Here is a 10,548-nt window from a genome sequence, read left to right as displayed (position 1 = left end):
CGACTTCACATTGTGCCCCGAGAGCAAGTAACTTGGGAGTTTTTCCAAACCGAGTTTGGAAAAAGTATATCGATTAGAGATTTGTTGATAAAAATGGAAGGAATTTCTTGAGCTTAAGCAAGGTTCTATGTCGCCATCGATTACGAGCGAAAATTTGTTAAACTTAGTAGATACGCCGGAATGTGTTTCGTCCGAGGCTATCATGTGTAAACGCTTCAAGGATGGGCTGAATGAAGATATAAAATGTTCGCTGGCATTCTTGAAATACAAGAGTTCGTAGTACTTGTCGAGCGAGCTTGTAAAGTCAAGAGCTTAGAAAAGAAAAACAAAAAGTTGATGTGGGAACCGGAGAGTTTCAGTAAAGATCCTCGGAAAGTCTCTTCAACAGCATCAAGAAATTTCGTGATGATGTGGGCGGTCTAGAGGCACTTCGGCCTTTTAGACGAGATCGCGATCGACCCCGTGAGCACACGAGTCACTCGATCGCCAGTGTTGGAAATGATCGTCGAGATAGAACGGAATGCCGTGATTGTGGCAAATGGCATTCGAAGTCAGAGGTTCCGTGACCGCCTCGTTACAAGTGCGGATCACCAACCACTTCATTAAAGATTGCCCGAGGTTGCCCGCAGAATATAAATCGAGTGGGAAACCGGTGCTACCACCGCCGAGGTAGACCATCCGGAAATACGGCAATGCTAGTGGTGGTCGAGAGGATCTAGAGATGCTACGACCAGATCCGAGGCTCGTGACTGCTAGGGCTTATGCTATACGGCGCGAGGATGCTTCCTCGCCAGATGTTATTATCGGTACTTTCACTCTCTTTGATACTAATGTGATTGCTTTGATTGACCCCGGTTCTACTCACTCTTATATATGCGAAACCTTAGCATCCAAAGAAGACTTTACCTATTGAGTCTCATCGAGTTCGTAATTCGGTGTCAAATCCTTGGGTCGTTACGCGTTGGTCGACAAAGTGTGTAAGAAATGTCCCTAGTAATTCGAGGTTCCTATTTTCCGCGGACTTGATGCTTTTTCCGCTCGATGAATTTGATGTTATTCTTGGGTTGGATTGGTTGACCGTGCATGATGCGGTTGTGAATTGCAAAAGCAAGACTATTGATTTGAGGTGCAAATAACGAGATGATCCGAGTTGAGTCTACGGACTTAAAGGGTTGCCAATTGTAATATCATCAATGTTGGCCCAGAAATATGTAAGAAAGGGGTGCGAAGCATACCTTGCGTATGTACTTGATGATAAGGAGTTAGAAATAAAACCCGAATCTGTGCCGGTGGTTTGTGAATACCCGGATGTTTTTCCCGAAGAATTACCGGGTTTGCCACCTGTTCGGGAGATAGAGTTTGGTATTGAGCTTGTACTTGGGACTACGCCGATTTCGATAGCTCCGTATCGTATGGCACCAACCGAGTTAAAAGAGTTGAAAGCTTAGTTGCAAGAATTGACGGATAGAGGTTTCGCTCGACCAAGTTTCTCACCTTGGGGTGCACCAGTATTGTTTGTGAAAAAGAAGGACGGAACCATGAGGTTGTGCATTGACTATCGCCGGTTGAATAAAGTGATGATAAAGAATAAATATCCGCTATCAGCGTATTGATGATTTGTTTGATCAACTAAAGGGAGCCTCGGTGTTTTCAAAGATAGATTTGAGATCGAGTTATTATCGATTCATGGATTTGAGATTTGGATGTACCCAAAACCGCTTTCGAATGAGGTACGGTCACTACGAGTTCTTAGTGATGCCGCTCGGGCTCACTAATGCCCCGCAGATTTATGGATTTGATGAATCGGATCTTCGACGATGATTTGGACCGGTTCGTAGTTGTGTTCATTGATGACATCTTGGTCTATTCAAGAGATGAGACCGAACATGCTGAACACCGAGATTAGTGTTGCAAATTTTACGGATAAGCGGTTATATGATAAGTTCAGCAAGTGTGAGTTCGGTTAAGAGAGGTTAGCTTCTTGGGTCATGTGGTATCAGATCGGGTATTCGAGTCGACCGAGCAAAATTTCAGCCATACTTAACCGGAAGCCTCGAGAAATATTACCGAGGTTCGAGCTTTTTGGGACTTACGGTTACTACCGACGATTTGTAAAAGGATTCTCGATGATAGCCACACCCATGACGAAGCTACTTCAAAAAGATGTTAAGTTCGAATGGACGGAAAAATGTCAGAAAAGTTTTGATCAACTGAAAACTTATTTGATGAAGCTCAATTTTAGTGCAGCCGAATCGTGCAAAGAGTTTGTCATCTATAGTGACGCCTCCCTACTTGGGTTAGGTTGCGTATTGATGCAAGAGGGTCGAGTTGTGGCCTATGCGTCGAGACAATTAAAGCCACATTAGAAGAATTATCCGACCCATGATCTCGAATTAGCTGCCATCGTATTCGCCTTGAAAATATGGCGACATTACTTATTTGGTGAGAAGTGCCATGTATTTTCGGATCACAAAAGTCTCAAATATTTGATGACTCAAAGAGACTTGAATCTACGACAAAGGCGTTGGCTTGAGTTGTTGAAAGATTATGAGCTGGTCATTGATTATCACCCGGGAAAGGCTAATGTGGTTGCGGACGCCTTAAGCCGGAAATCACTGTTCGCTTTGCGAGCGATGAATGTACACTTGTCTGTTCTACCCGACATGTGTTAGTAGCTGAATTAAAAGCCAAACCATTATTGATTCATCAAATTCTTGAAGCTCAGAAAGTCGATGATGAATTGGTTACAAAACGGGCTGAGTGTGTTCCGAACAAGGAATCGGAGTTTCAAATTGATGATGATGATTGTTTGAGGTTCAGAAGTCGTTTGTGTGTTCCAAGGAATTCGAAACTCATTTCAATGATTCTGAACGAAGCCCATTGTAGCCGAATGTCAATTCACCCGGGGAGTACGAAGATGTACAACGATTTGAAACGTCAGTTTTGGTGGCATGGTATGAAACGAGACATCTCCGACTTTGTTTCGAGATGTTTAATATGTCAACAAGTGAAAGCGGAACATCAAGTGCCTTCAGGATTACTTCAGCCGATCAAGATACCTGAGTGGAAATGGGATCGAGTCACAATGGACTTTGTGTCCGGACTGCCATTGTCCGCAAGTGAGAAGGATGCGATTTGGGTTGTTGTTGATAGACTGACTAAGTCGACTCACTTTATCCCCGTGCGTACGGATTTTTCAATGGATAAATTAGCTGAATTGTACGTTTCTCAGATTGTGAGATTACACGGGGTACCGATTTCTGTTGTGTCGGATAGAGATCCGAGATTCACCTCGCGATTTTGGAAGAAATTGCAAGAAGCTTTGGGTACCAAGCTACATTTTAGCACCGCTTTTCATCCACAAACCGATGGTCAATCTGAGAGGGTAATTCAGATACTTGAGGATATGTTGAGATGTTGCGTCCTTGAGTTTAATGGTTCATGGGAACGATATTTACCTTTGATTGAATTCGCTTACAACAATAGATTTCAGTCAAGTATTAAGATGGCACCTTACGAGGCTTTGTACGGTCGAAAATGCCGTACACCATTGTTTTGGACCGAACTCGGTGAAAGTAAAATTTTCAGAGTTGATTTGATTAAAGATGCTGAACAGAAAGTAAAGGTAATCCGTGAAAGTCTGAAGGCGGCCACAGATCGTCAGAAATCGTACGCGGATTTGAAATGAAAAGACATTGAATATCAGGTGGGAGATAAAGTATTTCTTAAAGTTTCGCCTTGGAAAAAGATACTCAGATTTGGCCGTAAGGGCAAGTTGAGCCCGAGATTCATTGGGCCGTACGAAATCTCCGAACGAGTTGGTCCAGTTGCGTATTGTTTGATTTTGCCCCCTGAACTCGAAAAGATTCACGACGTCTTCCATGTTTTGATGCTTCGACGCTATAGATCTGATCCATCGCACATAATTAGTCCATCAGAGGTCGAAATTCAAGCGATATGAGTTATGAAGAAGAATCGATTCGTATCCTAGCTCGTGAAGTGAAGGAGTTTGAAACAAAAGGGTTCCGTTAGTAAAAGTGTCATGGCTCAAACACGGATGGAAGAAGCTACTTGGGAACCCGAGAACTCTATGAAAGAGCGTTACCCAAACCTATTTATCAGTAACATTTTCGGGACGAAAATTTCTTAAGTGGGGAGAGTTGTGACACCAAAATTGACCCTAGTCGGAAATGGTTTCGGACCGCTAAACCGAGTCACCGAAATGTTGGAACGTAATATTTATTGTCTAGAATATGTAATTATGAATGTGTGAAAATTTCAAGCTTCGATTTAGTCAATTGCATGTGAATTCAGTTAGTAGGACTTGTGTGACACTTTTGAAATGTGATAGGCTAATCTATAAGGACCTAATAGTGCATGTAATCAAAAGGGAGGACTTGCATGTCAAATTTCCCCCCCTAATTGGTAGTGGCTGGCCATGACAAGGGATTATGGACAAAAACATGTCATAAAACATGTTGTGACAATGGTGTATGTAAGAAAAAAATAAAATAATGAGCATGGGAATTGAATAATGAAAGGGAAGAAAAAAAAAAGAGAATGGTGAGTGTCCCCCCCTTTGCCGTGAGTTGAAGAAAAGAGAAAAAGAAATAAAATTTGTTCATCCTTTTTTCATTTCTTTGAGCCGAAAATCCTAAGGAAGAAGGAAGGAGTTCTTGCTTCATGCTTGGTTTGGAAGAGGATTAGGAGGAGGTTTGGCCATGCTTGTGTCTAGATTAAGCTCAAGAGCAAAGGGAAACTAAATCCGATAAAGGGAAGGAAAAAGTGGTCGAATAGCCATCGGAATCGTTCGACAACATCCGAGGTAAGTTCTTGAGTAATAGAGCTTAAATTATGATTTGATTAGATCATGTCTCAAGTAAATCGAAATCATGCTCTTTGTGTGTGGATATTGAACCGAAATGTGCAAGAGTGATAAGTGTATTGTATTTGAGTTTTACTAATGAAAATGAAATACTGAATGTGTCATGATTTAGTGTTAAATGTGCATGTTTATCCGAATGGTGTCGGGCTAAGTCCCAAGGCTTTTGTGCTAAGTGACTAAATCCGGTCAATTCTCAAGGCATTTGTGTGAGTTACCAAAACCGGGTTAAGTCCCGAAGGCATTTGTGCGAGTTACCAAAACGTGTTAAGTCCCGAAGGCATTCGTGCGAAGTTACTAAATCCGGGCTAATTTCGAAGGCAATTGTGCGAATCACTATAACCGGGCTATGTCCCAAGACAATCGAGCGAGTCGCTATATCGGTTAAATTCAAGGTACGTGATTCAGAATGAGCAATCTTGCTGTAAAAATTTCAGTTAATACGCTTGCAAAAATTCCAGCAATGAGGTATGTTCGTATGTGCTTTGAATTAGTTGAGCCCTTACAAATAAGTATTCGCCGGTTGATAAACGAGCTACCGCCTTTGGCTAAGTTGATCTTTGTGTATGAACATAAGGGTTGGTAATGTGAAGTAAGTATGATATTGAGAATGTGTGCATATGAAATTATCCGTTTAGCTATATGAATGCTATGCTTTTGTTGTGCCGAATCCTTGCTCAAAACTTACTAAGCATAAATTGCTTACTCCGTTTCTTTGTTCTCTGTTTTATAGATTTTGCTCGTTAGCTATCGGATTCGGGATCATTGAAGTCGAAGTCATCCACACTATCAAAGCCCTTTTGGTACTCTTTTAGTTGAACCCTGGATATGGCATGTATAGGACTACCCTTTGTTGTTTTTCAAGTACTTTTTGTGATGTATGTGTGTACGGCCATGCGAAAATGGCTCGTAGAAGTGGAGTATGGCATTAGACCATTTGCGTTTATGTATGTTATATGGTTTCATGATGTGACTATGGACTGGAATGGAAGTGTTGGGCAATGATCAGCCCTTGGATTGGCTAAATATGATCATATGTGGACCTATGTATGACAAAACTCTAGTTGGTCCATGGAAACCACGAAATAGGTAAAGTTTACCTTGAAAACAGATGCTGACAGTAGTAGTGGTGTGGATGTGAAAAATCACTAAAAATAGCAGGAATGGAATTAAATAGTGAATAAATTATGTAAATGAACCTTGATGAATCTACTTTCATATGGAAGAAACGAAACGGTCATATGAGTTGTATGTTAAGAGATATTTAGGTTTTCGTGAAACAGGGCCAGAATGGTTTCTGGATTCCCTGTTCGGACTTTGGAAATTCATTGTAAATTAACCAGAGATAATTAGGAGTCATGCCATATATGTATAGATTCCTCCTTGAGTTTAGTTTCTATAAAAAGAAACAGCATCAGTATTGAAGCCCTGTACAGGGAGATATCCAATTCGTAATGCGTGAAGGTCAGTGTAGTCGAACCCTGGATTAGGGGAGACTTTAACTAATAAACTGTACTAATTGGCCCAACCAAAAATTCTAGAAAAAAATATGTAGATGGACATATGAGTCTAGTTGCAGGGAAAAATTACGAAACTGATTTTCGAGCTTTGAAACTCAAGATATGATTTTTAAGGCGACAGTGATGCAGTAACCAGCTTGTCTGGAAATTTTTAAATGGACTGTGAGAATAATTAAGTTAAGTCTGTGTGCACCTTGTGTTCGACTCCGGTAACGGACTCGGGTACGGGGTGTTACAGCTCCAATGTGAGATAGTCTGAAGTCAAGACAAATTGTTATGAAAGCGTATTTAAAATACATAGATATGATTGTTATAAGTTATGTGAATAAATGATGTGTAAAAGTATACGCTTATGAGAAATTTAATGAAAGTTGAGCCCATACAAGTTTCTTGATATTTATATGAATTATATGACTAACAATGTGATAAGAATAGGTATTAGGGCTCATGATCAATTTGAATAATTATGCTTTGCATATTTTGTTGAATATAGAGAAGCACTAAGTTAATTACTATGTTATACGAATTTATTAAATATTACATGTTTACTTTGTTTTACTTTTTCCCCTAATTAATAATGATTCGATAAGCTCCAGATGCCTCATACCCTATTCCGATGAAGGATACGAGGGTGTTACAGGTACATTTGGTGCCTTTTTGATATGTGTTAATTTGATAATGTGTTAAAGCATGTTTGAATGGCCAAAGTGATATATGATGAATTAACCTCAACATGGTCAAGATATCGTATGCTTTGGAAAGGTTTTGAGCTAGATTGGCATGAATCTCATACGGTGTAGTGATTATGTAGAAATTATGTTATGTTTTGGCATGGAAACAAGTTAATTGATATTTGGATAAATATGCACATGTACAGGTGTTTTTGGTTGATGTTTTAGCCATTATGTTTTGGCTTGTATATTTGGTAGTTTGAATGATTAAAATACTTGCTATGTTTATAAATGTATGTGGCCTTTTGATGGATGGCTTTATAGTCTTTATGATGCTTAGATGATGAAAGTTGAACATGGTCATTTTGGTATTAAAAATGTAGTTGGTATTTATGGCTTATGATGCTAAATGTTAAATGGTAAATTAGGTACATATGAGTGTCGATTTGATATATGTACAAAATGGTAAGTTTTGGCTAAACTAAGCATTTAGTTATACATGTTTAATTGTTATGATTGAGGAGCTTTTGAGCATATTGGTTCTACAAATATGTACCTATTTGGATAGGTTGTTGTTGTATAGTTTGGTGCACTTTAGGATGCTTGATTACATGTGGGAAATTGGTTATATGTGTGAGCATGATGAGTGAAAGAATGGCTTGGAAATGGCCTATTTTTGGTCCACATGATTAGAGACACGGGCGTGTGCCTCAACCGTGTGTAACACAAGACTAGGCGACACAGCCGTTTGTTCCCTGTAGGTTTTTTAAAGTTGCATTTCGAAAGTTACACAGCCTAGCACAAGGGCGTATGGCCTAGCCGTGTGACCCAAGTTAGAGAGTTACACAGGTTGGGACACGAATGTGTGTCCCTGCTTCGAATGTCCACAAGGCCTGGCCACACGATCGTGTGACCCCTGCAGTTTTGAAAATTTTCATCTTTTTCTGAAAAATTCTATATGTTTCCAATTTAGTCCCGACTTGTTTCTAATGTGTTTTTATGGCCTTGAGAACTTGTATAAGGGACAATATGTATGTTATTGATTGGTTTTACTGTGATGTTAACATGAATTAAATGTTTGAAAATTTTTGATAGTTTTGAAACGTAAACTCCAATAATGCTCCATAGCCATATTCAGCGACATATACGGGTTAGGGGTGTTACAACTTTGATACCCCTGATTGCACTTACGTGCCCCTGTTTATACTTTGGTACCCTGATTGCATATACGTGCCCCTTTTTGTACTTCGGTACCCCTGATTGCATATACTTGCCCTTATTTGTACTTCAGTACCCCTGATTGCACATATGTGCCCCTGTTTATACTCCAATAACTCTGAATCAAATAGTATATTAATTGTATTTAATTTTATTTAGATTAAATGTTATACTATGTCCTTTCTAAGCTTTGTAAGCTTATCGGTTCTTATGGATTTGTTTTCTAGATAATCATTGTTAAACTTTGGAAGGATCAATCAACCAGCTCACACTATCCATCTTAGTTTGTAGTTTTTGTATCTCCTAGGGTAGTGGCATGTATATAAAGATGTATAGGGTGATTTGAAAAGATATTTTGATGAATGACTTAATGTTGTTTTGGTATGTATAAGTTTTGAAAGTTATTTTGGTTTGGTACCATTTGATTCCTTTCAAATTATGTCATTTTAGTTACCTTATTGTGCTTGTTTATAAGGCTTTTTATGGTATGTTTTGAATGGTTTGAAAATGACCATAAGTGGTATGTTTTGGTAATTAAATGGAATAGGTTATCATGTGTGAAATGGTGCATTATTGACATGTTTTGATAGATTGTTTTTTGGTATATTGTGGTGTCTTTGAATGGTATATTGATTAGTTGAATTAGGGTCTTGGAAATGGCAATTATATGCTTGCTTGGATGATATTTTTGGTCCCTTGAAAGTGTGCACAATTGGATTGAATGTTTAGGCATGAAATGGTTTTCAAATGGTTTGATTTTAGGTAAATTTTAAGTTCACACCGCTTGGGACACGGGCATGTTACTCAATCGTGTGAGGTACACGACCTAGCAATACGGCGGTGTATCATTTGAGGATTTCTTTGGGTTCAAGTCAGTGAGTTACATGGCCTAACACAAGGCCTAGCTCACTGGCATGTAACACGGCTGTGTGACCCCTGTTTCTAAACTTTGTAACTTTTTCCTAGACTTCCCAATTTGTTTCAAATTAGTCCCGAGTTGCTCCTAAGCTATTTTTAGGGCTTCGAGAGCTCAATTTGGTATATGATATTATTAACATGTTGAATGATATGATGTTTAAATGTTTCCAATTATACAGTAATGCTCCGTAACCCTTATCCAGCGACGGGTTAGGGGTGTTACAGGCAGATAGCTCATAAATCAACCTCTTCTATCCTATACTTAGCCAACAATCTACCCACACATAGCATCAACAAGAACTACGCCGAGCAAGATGTTATAGTCAACCAATTGATTAATCAATTAGAGGTGAGAGGTAAGAATTGGTTAGTTAATAGCTAATCCACCTTAAAACCTTAATTCTAAATAAACTACAACCTCTGAAATGAGTTAATCTTTGTGATTGTTTTTATCGGTTTAGTCTTTTTTTATTTTCTTACTTATTTATTTTGGTTATTTAATTTATATTATTCATCTCTTTTATGATTTATCATAATATAGGATTTAATTACTACTTTTTATATGTATTATTGTAAAGAAGTTTCTATAGATTTAATCCATTCTCCCGTAGGTACGATCCTCGAAATACATCCTATGTTTCATTGTACATAAATATTGTAATCTCTTAAACCTGGCCTAGACGCTATGGCTGAATCTCGAAGATCACATTAGCATTGTTGATGACGTAGAAAATCATTAAATTATTTTCTTTCGACTATTGTCATCATTTAAAATTGGCATTTTAATTTGCTTAAGAAAACCAAGTAGTGTCTATAAACTTTCTTTTGAAAATACATTATCAGAAACTGATTAACTTAGAAAAAGCTCGAGTTTCAAATATTTATAGAAACATCATATTTCAAAATGTTGCAGCGGAAAATAAGATAAGATAACTAAATTTCATTTGTTGTTTTAAAATCGTAATTTTAAACATGTCTTGTAAAATATCAATTTAGTGAGCAAATAGCTTGACTTTTCGAAAATGAATTCTTGACTTTCCTTAACACCTTGACTTTTCATTGAGTTGAGCTTGTCATTAGGTTTAAAAATTTAGTTTTGCTTGCCAAATTTATAAAATGCCTTAAGTTATAGTTTTAAAACCCAATCATGCAATAACGTCCAAAATCCAGATAAAATTTCTGAAGCCATAGACTAAAATAATAAATAATAGTCCCAAAATACTGAATGATAAAATATAACAATTTATTCAGAAGCATCCTAGTGCACCTTTGTAAGATGAGCTTATGTCCTAACTTCGATTATTATCTAAAAAGTAAGAAACTTAAATAGGTGAGTTTT

This window comes from Gossypium arboreum, chromosome 7, assembly GCF_025698485.1.
Source record: "Gossypium arboreum isolate Shixiya-1 chromosome 7, ASM2569848v2, whole genome shotgun sequence".
NCBI lineage: Eukaryota > Viridiplantae > Streptophyta > Magnoliopsida > Malvales > Malvaceae > Gossypium > Gossypium arboreum.
The sequence above is the reverse complement of the archived record's forward strand: the minus strand, read 5'-3'. Positions refer to the sequence as shown.